Source organism: Gouania willdenowi, unplaced genomic scaffold (assembly GCF_900634775.1).
Source record: "Gouania willdenowi unplaced genomic scaffold, fGouWil2.1 scaffold_294_arrow_ctg1, whole genome shotgun sequence".
NCBI lineage: Eukaryota > Metazoa > Chordata > Actinopteri > Blenniiformes > Gobiesocidae > Gouania > Gouania willdenowi.
The window spans coordinates 143,746-156,001 of record NW_021145054.1 but is presented as its reverse complement, the minus strand read 5'-3'; the positions used below and the strand labels follow the sequence as shown (position 1 = coordinate 156,001).

The 12,256-nt window shown below is 36.8% G+C and overlaps 1 long non-coding RNA gene across 1 annotated transcript; it reads left to right on the top strand.

Annotated features, from left to right (window-relative positions):
- Positions 1–7,838: 7,838 nt before the first annotated feature.
- On the top strand, positions 7,839–11,951 carry LOC114459312 (uncharacterized). Its single transcript, XR_003673305.1, has 4 exons — positions 7,839–7,985; positions 8,198–8,223; positions 10,092–10,158; positions 11,436–11,951. It is a non-coding gene; the product is annotated as an uncharacterized LOC114459312 (long non-coding RNA).
- The last annotated feature ends 305 nt before the right edge of the window (positions 11,952–12,256 follow it).

Below are 12,256 nucleotides of genomic sequence, written 5' to 3'. Positions count from 1 at the left end.
CAGGACCCGGCCACAGCCCAGCAGGACCGCACAGCCCCAGACGGCACAAGGCCAGCAGCCCCGGGCCCACCGCCCCCTGGACAGCGCAAGCCACGGGGCAGGGCCCCCTGCCGGCCGGCGAGCAACCGGCGACCCCCACCGCGGGGACGGAGGCACCCCAACGGCACACATCCAGCGCGGGACAGCAGCCCCCAGCCAAAGATGCCCCGGACCCACCCACCAGTCCGCAGATGGCAGGACATACCCACCAGGCGGCCAAAAGCAACCTCAACCACCGGAACAGCTAACGCCGCCCCCCGAGTAAACAGCATCATCCCGAGGCGCCAAACAACCCTGCCCCAACCCCGGTGAGGACACCAGCACCCCCCCAGCACACCCACCCCCCAAACCGGCAAGGCAGGCCGCCCCAGGCCCGCACACCGCGGGGCCCGCCTCCAAGGCCACCAGGAGACGAAACAAGCACCGAGCCACACCCAAGGGGGAGAGGCACCCCCGCGCCCCACCAGGCCGATACCGCCCGGAAAGACCCCGCAAGGAGAGACCCCGGCAAAGCCCCCCCGAGACCCACCGCCACGCCAAACCGCACCATCCAGGTTCAGCCTGTCTAATGGAGCAAACTGTTGATTTAGACTGGAAACCAACCAGAAAACATAATGTGACTACTTCTATCTCTCTATTTATGGGAAATTTATCATTATAATGAGACTCGCTAATGAGTCCAGGTCAAACCACTGTGTTACAAATTTAACAAGATTTATCCGAAAATCTAAAGGGATTTTATTTTATTAAAACTTGAACTATTTATAACTTGTCCCAACATGGAAAAGTGTACTTCATGTTTAGTTAAAAACGTTAGTGTTTAGTATAAAAGTGTAATGTAATTTCCTGTGAAATGTTACAGAAGAGATCTTTTGAAAAAGCAATAATTCTAAAGTACATTGTATATCAGTGGATCAGAGAATGGAGAACAAACCACAAAGAAAAGGTCAGAGTAGAAGGCACTGGAAAAATACTTTAAAAAAATGTTAAAAATGAAGAAGTATAGTTGTAAATAGTTGTAAATATTTTGAGTAAAGAAGACCACGAAGGAAAAAAAGAATAGAAAAGGCAGGAAAACAAGAGAAGAGGGAAAAAATAAACTGTATACAGGTGATGAAACACATAAAGTTGGATCATAAATTGAGGTGATCAATAGAGGCTGATTAGGAATGTTAATATATCTTTATTAGGACAAAACATGTTTTTAATCTCCACTGTTCTTATTTTATGTCTGCAGTTCCATGTTCCAGTTTGCTGCTAGTGTTAAGAATGTACTACTGTAAGTCTGGCAAAGCATTTGGTAATAATGGTTTATTACAGTATATTAAAATACCAACAGTGTGCTCATGTACGTTTGTTTTTTCTTTCCTTGTCATGACCCTCCCCAGTCCACAATCTTTCCATCATCTCCTCAGCCCAGCAGTGCCAGTAAGATCTTAGCCATAGATAATATTAGAATCAAAGGAGCTCTCACTTCATTTTGAATGAAAACATTTTGTTTAAAATATGTGCGACACGTTGTTTGTTTCATATATTCTGTTCAAATAAAATATCTTTCATTTTTCATGCCTACTACTTTTGTTGTATATATGAAACTGTCTAATACTGGCCAAGATTCCATGATGTGTACTGGTAATATGTGCCCTTTTTATTTGAGCACCAGCTCCTTTGGAGGTCTCTGCACGGGCCTGAACTAAGCTGTGTTTATCCAAAGGAACCTATGATCAACGTACAGTGCACTGTGTCTGTATTCTGACTGTTGTCAAAGCGTTGCATTAAAAGAAAGTTTTCTGGCTGACTTGTTTTTTTTTTTTTTTTTGCTGCATCTGGAAAAACATTTATTCCACAACAACATCTGTTTTCAGGCAGATCACACACAAAAGTAACATCTTCACTCAATGGCTGATCCTAAAGGTCACCAACCCCTGGTTTAGGTCCTCTTCTTCTCTCTCTCACATTAAATAAAGCATTAAACTGATTCTATGTAAATGTTGATGCTGTAACATGTTTCTCTCTCTGCAGTCTGTGTTTTCTCCTCTCTCTCCTCTTCCTCTCTTCATTCTGACTTTTATTTTTATTAATTTTAGAAATTTTGGAAATGAAAACAATTTTTGGACTGTTGGAATAATGTGACTGTTCATTATTGTCAGTGTCTCTGCTGTGATGTTCTGTGTTCGCTATAGTCTACTTTGTAATTTCCTTTTTTGGTGATAAAGTTGAACTGTTTCATCCTGTTTGGCCTTGTGTGTGTAGCACATTATTTAAAGGAGACGTTAGTTTAGAATCACTGTATAATGTTTTTTTTTTTTTTTTTTTTGTACCCATTTAAACTCCTCTTCCTCTTTTTATGACATCACTGATATAAGATGATATTTTTGCTGAGTGCACTCACAGATCAGAGTGTGAGGAAACATTAGAAACATTGATCTACAGCAGAATGCTTCTCCTGCAGCTCACTCTGCTCTTTGTGCTCGTGCTTGGAGGTAAACTTCTTCTTCTGTTGATGTTGTTTTATCATTTAACAGAGTAGATGCTTTGGATTTCATTTGTTTTAATGAATTAGTGATAAAAAAAAAACTAGACATGTGTTAAAAACATATGGATGGTTTGAGAATATTGACAAAATACCATTTGATATCAAGTTTAAAGGCAAATTGTTATATTTATTTTAAAACAGAGCTCATTTTGAAAAAAAAACTTAGTTTAAAGGGGAGATATCATGCTAAATCCACTTTTTTAGCCCTTAAATGCATTTTGATGTATATTTAGATTGTTTAGAAACACAGAAAAGTTCAAATTAGTCTCTTCAGGTGCTCCGTTGATATCTTTATATTCTGTTTTGGTCATATTTTTCAATCTATTTCGATTTTTGATTCTCTATTACGTTTTTTGAACAATAACATCAGCGGAACTGCCAAATTAGGACATCGACTCCAGGCCCAACACTTCGAGCAATCCGCCATTTTTATTTCTCGCTTTTATTTTGTAGTCCAAGCTCCAGGATGCAGAAGTTACGAGAGGATAAGTCAAAATGTTTGGTTGTTGGATGTAGTAACCCACACGCTTCATTACAACGTCTCCCAGCATCAGAACCTTTTCAAAGTGCCTGGTTGAGTTTTATTTTTTATAGAAATGTACCCACATCTGTGGGTAAGGTCATTTTTGTGTGCGTGCAGCACTTCAAGGATGACTGCTTCAGCAACCTCCACCAGTATAAAGAAGGATTTACTGAAAGACTTTGTCTGATTGAGGGTTCAATTCCTTTTATCTTTGGAGACGACGAACAGAGCACTTCGGTAAGCTGTAAATAACGCTAAAAAGTGTGATGATAAGACGTCCCTGTCATTGTTTTGTTAGCATTAGCATTTGCACCGTCTTCATATGTTAGCGCTGTGTGCTCATTTTAGATCCTTGATGATATGGCCTACGTGATTTAATTTAAGTCTAAAGTTTTCATTAGTCATTTCATTTTGCCGTTTTTGTCTCCGAAAAGACTGTATTAAAATGCATTTCGTGACGTTAGCTTGGCGCTAGCGTTAGCTCGGTGCTTGCGTTAGCTCACTTGTTAGGGTTCTGCAGGTTCATCATCTTCATATACATCTCGCTCCACTGGGTCAGACTCTGGCTCAAACATGTAAAGCTGGATGGACAAGTCTTCTGTTGTTGACATTGTGTAAATAACGTGTGAATAAACTTTTTCTGCGCCGCTACATAGCCATAGCTCTTCTATCAAACTACAAAAATAGCCGAGCAGGGTGGAGTTGAACCTGGAGAGGGGGCGGGGTATGAAGTGTCTCATTTGCATTTAAAGAGACCCCACCAAAATGAGTCGCTCTGAGAAGCACATCAGAAAAGGGTAGAAAAGGGGTGGAGCTATAATAATGAGGAATACAGATCCAAGCATTGCAGTTCCGCTTTATATAGACCACAACTGTATGATTTATATGTAAAAAGGAAGGATTTAAAACCATGATATGTCCCCTTTAAAGTTAGTTTTATTTCAGTCAGATAATAATGGACCCAAAAAGCTGAAATACATCAGTTTTAAGTTAGAAAATTGAATCTACTGAAGTTGTGATTACTTTGATCAATTCAGCAATTTTTCCAATTACAAAAAAATTATAAAATTTTTTTATCCTCAGAAAGTCAATTACAATTACGTTCTCAAAAACTAAATTCTAGTTACAAAGAATCAAAATGACTGAGCCTGAAATAAATAAGCTAATAAAAGTTAACCTTCCTCTTGTGTTAGCTTTCTGTTAGCATCTCTAATGATAACTGGTCCTAAATCAGCTGTAAAATACACTAAAAACAAAAATCTATCATCTCATTTATTTCATATCTATTGGTTACCTTGTTAGGGTTTATAATCAATGAAAATATAGGTTTTAATATTTTTAGTGTGGGCGTCTGAGACTTTTATGTGTCAGTTCACCTTTAGATTTATATATTTTTTAATGGTAAAATGTGGTAAAGCTTGATATGAAACATATTTTAATAATTGTTAACTACATATGTGTAGAACTGTACATAGAACTGTAACATGGTTCCCCAGTTTTATGTTAAATTATAATTAATCATTTTTGTAGATTTTTCATGGCAATTACAATTACAAAGTCAATTATCTAAACTCAATTACAATTTAATTACGATTACAACAGCAATAGATTTTTAAAATTAAAATTACAATTATAGTTATGCCATAATTATCATAAATTATCAATTACACAATTACAATTATAATTGACCCCATCCCTGTTTTATTTTATAACTTTATAACGACTGCTCTGTGTTTCTTTGCATCAGGCAGCAGTGACTACATCAGCATCTATCACAGAGCTGGAGATGAGGTCATCATGTCCTGTAACAGTGTGAATTCATCTGAAACATCATGTTCTAGCTTTAAATGGATGCACTACAGAGATACCATTGTTAGTGATGGACAGATTAATGAAGATTCACCTCAAGCTGCTAAACTGAGTCTGGGCCGTAGATGTTCTTTGACCATCACAAACATCTCCTCTGAGGACGCAGGAGCTTACAGCTGTCGCTATAGGAACACATATGAACACTACACATATGTGTTTCTGAAGATTTTAACAAGTGAGTAACATGACATTATTGCAGCTGTTCATAAATTTACTACAACAATGAACAATGCAGAGAAAGTCACATTCAGACCCAAACAGATAAATATGATCTATGACTGAAGCTTTGAGGAATCACATGTAGAAACTCCACCAGTTCAACACACTCCAATGTAGGCTTTTTCCTCTACTTCCTAATCAATGATATCATAGGTTTTATTATTTTTGGTGTGGGCGTCTGAGACTTTTCTGTGTTACTATACCTCTTTTTTAAAATGGTAAAATGTGCTAAAGCTTGATATGAAACATATTGTTAACTACATATGTGTAGAACTGTACATAGAACTGTAATATATGTTAAATTATAATTGATAATTTTATAGAACTTTCATGGTAATTAGGTAGGGTTTTTCCTCTATTTTCTCACTAATTCTTTAGTTGAACAGCTCTAGGACAGATGACAACAATAGTTATTTTTTAAGTTTTAGTCACAAGTAAAGATTTAGCAGTCCTGTTTCTGTTTGTTCCTGAAACTAAGCCCTCACGCAGGTGGCGTAGCAGAATAAATTATGTCCAAACATTTGAGAGTCCTACATTTTTCTTCTTGAGCTGCTGAGATGGGCCCAGAACAAAGAGTGAAGCTGGTGTTAGACGTGATTGGCCGATTTAATCAAAAGGCATTCCAGCCCCGCCCTGTAGGCCATTTAAGAGGGGATGAGGGGAGATGGTGTCTCAATTATCATCAAAATGACCAAAATGTGTCTTTTTTGTCAACCTGGCATCCCTCCCTCAGCCTGGGCAAAGCAGTAGATGTTAAAGCTGCAGTATGTTGAATAGTGAGACACTCCCCTCTCCCCCCTCCTTTTCTCAGCATCACGCTCCTGTATTTCTGAAGCTCATTTACAGCCAGGAGAAAGAGCAGAGATTCACTGTCTACTCTGAGCATATTGTAATCTAAAGTGTTCTAAGATGATTATAGATTTTTGACCAAATGACGCCAAAACAAAACTTACATACTGCAGCTTTAAAGACCATAAGTTCTGGCCAGGGTTGGGGTCATTTCTAATTGTAATTGCGTAATTGATAATTAATTACAATTACGTCATAATTCTAATTGTAATCAAAAAAATGTTGCTGTTGTAATTGTAATTACATTGTAATTGAGTTCAGATAATTGACTTTGTATTTGCAATTGCAATGAAAATTCTATAAAAATGGTAAATTGTAATTTAACACAAAACTGGGGAACCATGTTACAGTTCTATGTACAGTTCTACACATATGTAGTTAACAATTAATAAAATATGTTTCATATCAAGCTTTACCACATTTTACCATTAAAAAATATATAAACCTAAAGGTAAACTGACACATAAAAGTCTCAGACGCCCCCACACTAAAAATATTAAAATCTATATTTTCATTGATTATAAACCTAACAAGGTAACCAATAGATATGAAATAAATGAGATGATAGATATTTGTTTTTAGTGTATTTTACAGCTGATTTAGGACCAGTTATCAATAGAGATGCTAACAGAAAGCTAACACAAGAGGAAGGTTAACTTTTATTAACTTATTTATTTCAGGCTCAGTCATTTTGATTCTTTGTAATTGTAATTTAGTAATTGAGAACGTAATTGTAATTGACTTTCTGAGGATAATTGGAAAAATTCCTGGCCACTGTAATCGTAATTGACAACATTTACAACCATGACAACACACTACTCTCTAAATGTATTGTAAAAATCAATATATATGTGTTATGTGTATATGTACATATGTGTAAATACATTTGCATTTCTGGGATTTATAAGTATATCTGTGGTTCTGGTTTTGTTAAATGTATTCATAATTCTATTTATATAATATATTTATAATATATCTATAATTCTGATATTTATGAATGTATTTATAATTCTATTTATATAATTCATAATATATTTGTAATTCTGGTATTTGTATGTTGTGGTTGCACTGGTTCACTGCTTTTTTAGATGTGCCAATAACTGGTCCTAAACCAGTTATCATTAGAGATGCTAACAGGAAGCTAACACAAGAGGAAGGTTAACTTTTATTAACTTATTTATTACAGGCTCAGGAATTGTGATTAATTGTAATTGAACTTTAGTCATTGAGAACATAATTGTAATTGACTTTATGAGGATAAAAAATAAATTTAATTCCATTGTAATTGGAAAAATGCTTGACACTGTATTTGTAAATGAATTGTAATTGAACATGGGTAATTAAAAACTTACAGTAATTGTAACTGAAAAATGTAATTGACACCAACCCTGGTACTGACCACAAATATCACTGTTCATTTAATTCTTTGGATTCTTTCACATTTTCCTCAGTCTCAGCAAATCAAAGCACTGATCCAGTGGGAGGAGTCACACTGACGTGCACTCTGTGGGGGTACGCATACACCTATTGTGTAAAAGACAACCTGAGATGGCTGGATGAGGAGAGAGATGAACTGAAGCAAGATGGTGATGAAGTCTATTATAGTAGACAGATGAACTGTGTTTCTGATCTGATAACACATCAGAGTAACCACAGCAGAAGATACACCTGCCAGTTTGTTGATAACAATGAAGTGAAGATTTCTGCTGACTACACACTTGTGTCTACAGGTAGGACGACCAATCAAATCTCACCTTTAACATGTAAACACTGTCTTTATATGTTCTTCATTGTTTTCAGCTCCAGTTGATTTAACGTCTGATTCGACTCCAAACAAGATCATCATCATCATCATCATCATCGTAGCCTCAGTCGGACTGTTGACCATCCTGGTTGTTATTGTTACTACTGTTCAGATTAAATACAGGAGGAGGACTGGAGCAGCAGAAGGTGTGTATCTCTACAAAGATTTAGTTAAAAACCTATGACAACAGAACATAAAGGTCTGTGACTCAGAGAGGACAAACTATGAAAGGATAAACTCTTCTTTTCTGTTTGTTTGCTGCTGAGAATCATATCAACACTGTACGACTTTAGTTATATCATCAATAACCAGTTTTTGATTCAATTCCAATGACAGAAATGTCTTTTTTTTGTTACAGATGCTCAAGATCAAGATTGTGTTCCTGTGAGTATATTTATAACCAACCAGCTTCTTACTAAACACACGTCAGCTCTCAGGAACTATTTAGGTTCTCAAATGTGGTCCAACAGCAGCAAAAGTAACCAGTGATTGTTTCCCAATACACAGAGTGGTTGATATGTGACTGCTCTAGGTTTAGACCTAAAGAAAAGAATCTGAATTATTAAACACAGGTGTTATGTACGTGGTTAGGAATATTAAAAGAGACAGCAGACTCGTGTATGAAAACAGGAACTTTTTACTTTCTTCTTCTTCTCTGCTATACAGTCAGCAACACAGCATCATTCAACCACAGCGACCCCTGTGGTGTAGCAACTGAAGACACAACATATTTCCCCTTTGTTTAAGAATGTTACTGATAACTAGGAAATAATCAATACCTGAAATCAAATAAGACTGACTGTAAATTAGTGTTAACTTCAATCTTCATAATTGTTTTTTCACTGCAATCACTTGTTAATATTAACAACATTACTCAGTACTACAAAATAATTATAAAGTAGCAACCTAACCTTACAACTACAATTACAGTATCTCTTCCACTTGTTATTCACATCATGACAAAGTCATTTCACATTGTCTGGAATGTTTTTCCCTTTTTTTCACATCATTTTCTATTTCAATATTCCCCCCAAAGGCCATGAGAACAAATAATGATCAGAATTGTGGGTTGTCCGGCAGATGCAAGAAATAGCGCAGGTAGAGGCAAAACACTCGCCATCCTAGTTGTCAATTTGTTATGTGCGTGGTTAGGAATATTAAAAGAGGCAGCAGACTTGTGACTGAACTTTCTTCTTCTTCTCTACTATACAGTAGGGTTTGAACAACTTCATAATTTTAAAGGTCAACTTTACGTGCATACTAGTCAAGTCGACGTCGACTAGTCGATGACGTCACCAAGAGTCGAAGTCGAGCCGAGTGGCAGCCGAGTGCCGGTGTTGTGCCAAAATCCGTGACCCAAATAAATCTATGACAGCAGGTGGCAACATTTCCAACCCCTGTGGCTTCTTGGCGAACATTTACTCCCCCTTAAACATGTTTGTATTTCTTCTCCAGTCTGCATTTACTTCACCCACCAGAGCGTCATGTTTAAGGGTGTGTAAATAGCTCCTTAACTCATTCAGTGCTAGCAATTTTCAAATTTTCTACCCCCTCAGTGCCAGCCGTTTTTGAGCATTTTGACTGAATTCAAAGACCCACAGAATATTTTCTCCTATGACTATTCTGAAAGATTGAAGCCTCTTCTGTCATGAAAAAAACTGTCATTTGTTTCTGGCTCGTTCCGCACAGCATCATTCAACCATAGCAACCCCTGTGGTGTAGCAACTGAAGACACAACAACATTGGAGAGTGGCGTGAGAGCTGTGTTTCAGATTTAGAAAGGATGTAAATTTGGGATTCATCATCTGTAGTGTTCCTTTGAATCAAGGGGTGTTTCTGCCTTTTTAACACTGAACACCCTCATCAAAGGTGACCAGCTACAGGGTGATCAAGCCTGAGCTTGCGTTCCATAACTGTTTCCCACTCTCTCCTATCTGCAGTTTTAGGCCACCTCACACACACTTGAAAAACACCAAGAATGTAATCAATGAACTCTTTATAATTCAGGGTCTTCCTAGATTTAACTTTACAGTCTTTATCAAAACCAAGGTCATGAGTTTTGTGCTAAAGTTAAAAAGTGTATCATTAGTTGTATCTAGTTTGTGTGGACTGTCTGAGAAAGTAGTTTCAGAAATGCTTTATAGCATTTGTTACTATTTTTACACATTTTACACAACTAAAGAGTTGTGATTGTGGATTGTTACTTGTTATCACTATAGTTTCTACTTCTGAAGTACTTTGTTTGCACTCAGGATGAGCAGGACAGCAGAGTGATCTATGATAATGTAGAGAATCACCAAGGCCCTGCCCAGCACCACGGTAAGTGACTCATATACGTCCCAGCATTCAAGGATCTGTAACCTACGCAATATTTGAGCTGTTGAACTGTTACACATTATAACAATAACACAGATACACAAAGAATTCTCCAAAAATATTGATGGGATAGGTTTATCATAATCAGAATAAGTGTTTGTTTTCATACTTTTTTTTAATAAATGGTATTGTGCTCTGCAGCACTGTGTGGTCTTACAAAGGTCTTATAGACATAATTTACAGGGGTCCTTTAACTCTATTAACAGCATCTGCCTTTATTGTCACTTCTGTGGAAACATCCTTATCCTTAACCCTTGCAACACATCCTGGTATGTGTGCATTAAAATGACCGTAACTGTTAAAATTTGCTCTATTTGAAAAACTCCAAATGTTTCTATAAGCTAAGATGTTGTGCTTTATGGACAACCTACAAACATTACAGTAATCACGTTTCCTCCTTTGTAAAAACCCCGCGAAGAAGTCGCTTCGGCTTGCGGGTGGTGCTGGGGAAGGGGTGCTGCACGTGCAAACATGGAGATACAAAAAAAGAGCAAATTATTTCATATTTGTAGCAAAAAATAGAATCTGGAAGACCTTCAAGGATGAGGAAACTTCCACAGAGGTTTATAGATGTGTTTGATGTCGAAGCCTGGGTCGACAGCGCTGCAAAGTTTGCTGCAAGAGAACTCCTGGGAAGTGTTTGTGTTAGTGATGTAGGCCTGTGTCTGCAGCCACACAGGAACTGCTTCCTTCAGTTCCATCGATGCCATTAGGGCCAAAAACACCTGTAATTAGTTTTTGCACAATTATAACCAGGAAAACATTTTTATTTTTTTTATTTTTATTGTAAATAGTTTTATATTCTCCTGAATGTTTTTATATTTGTTGAAAAATCTGTTATTCGTGTGTTTTCATTGTTTTATTCCTACTAAATCTAAAAAAAAATATTTAGTTTTTGTGTTTTTCTTAAATTCAAAATGGTATTACACTGTTGGAACAATAATAAATAGTGATAAATTACCATATATTGGAGGTCTAAAGTGTAATGGAAAACACTTCATCATAGGACATTTTTATGACCATTTTATATGGACAAAATATGCAAGAAAACCCCATGCAGAGATGTTAATATTACAGGTGTTAAAGGGTTAAAACTCTGATTAAATTACAAGGGTGTGAAACACCATGAAGGTGGAGACAAATGCTTCCTTGTTGACATATGCTGCTATCCTCTTTTAAAGACATACAATCAATCAAAACTCCCGTATTGTTTCCTGTAGGTCAGAAAAAAAGAGGAGGAAGAGAAAGAAGAAGTGATGACTTCAACAGTCAAAGAAGCAGTGAAGAAGATAGTGTGTGAGGAGAGGACAGAGGAATTTTACACCAGCTTTAACTGTACATGAAAAGAAGCTGTAGCAGTAACACGCCTCCACTGATGTGTGTGCATTTCATAAGTTCTTGTTACGCAGTGACTCTTCTTTTTGTGGCTCATTTTTTTACAGTTTGTTTTGGTGGATCAGCTTTTTTCAAAGTGTAACAATGTGGAAACATCAAAGCAATCAGCAGACGCCTCTGATGTAGACTGGCAGTTGTCAGTCGAAACATGTCAGGAGATCAAAGTGGATTTATTAAAGAGCAGTTGCTTGAATAAATGAAACCATAACATAACATTATCATCAGAAGTTTGAAAAGAACATCAAGATCTTTTGTCGACTGTCAATGTTTATTTCCAGAGTAGAGCTTTTTGTCTTTTAATTACAAATTTATTCTAAGATATTTTTTCTCGTAATAGAATAAGTTTACTTTTGTAATATTACGACTTACTGTATATTTAAAAAATGTCTTGTAGTAATACAACTTTACTCTTGAAGTCTATAAAAACGATGCTCACACTGATCCTCTTTCTTCATCTCTGACCCAAGATAAGGTGTAAATATGTCTAAATTTACTTTCTATTTTCAGCTTCTTTTTTTCTCACTGTTTTCTTCTTTTCTGTTTGTTCCTCCTAGAAAATTTCCACTTCACATTGTTTGCTTTCATCTCTGTAATTATCTCTGCAAAGAGTGAAAGTCACATTGTGAAAAAACACCACAAATGAAGC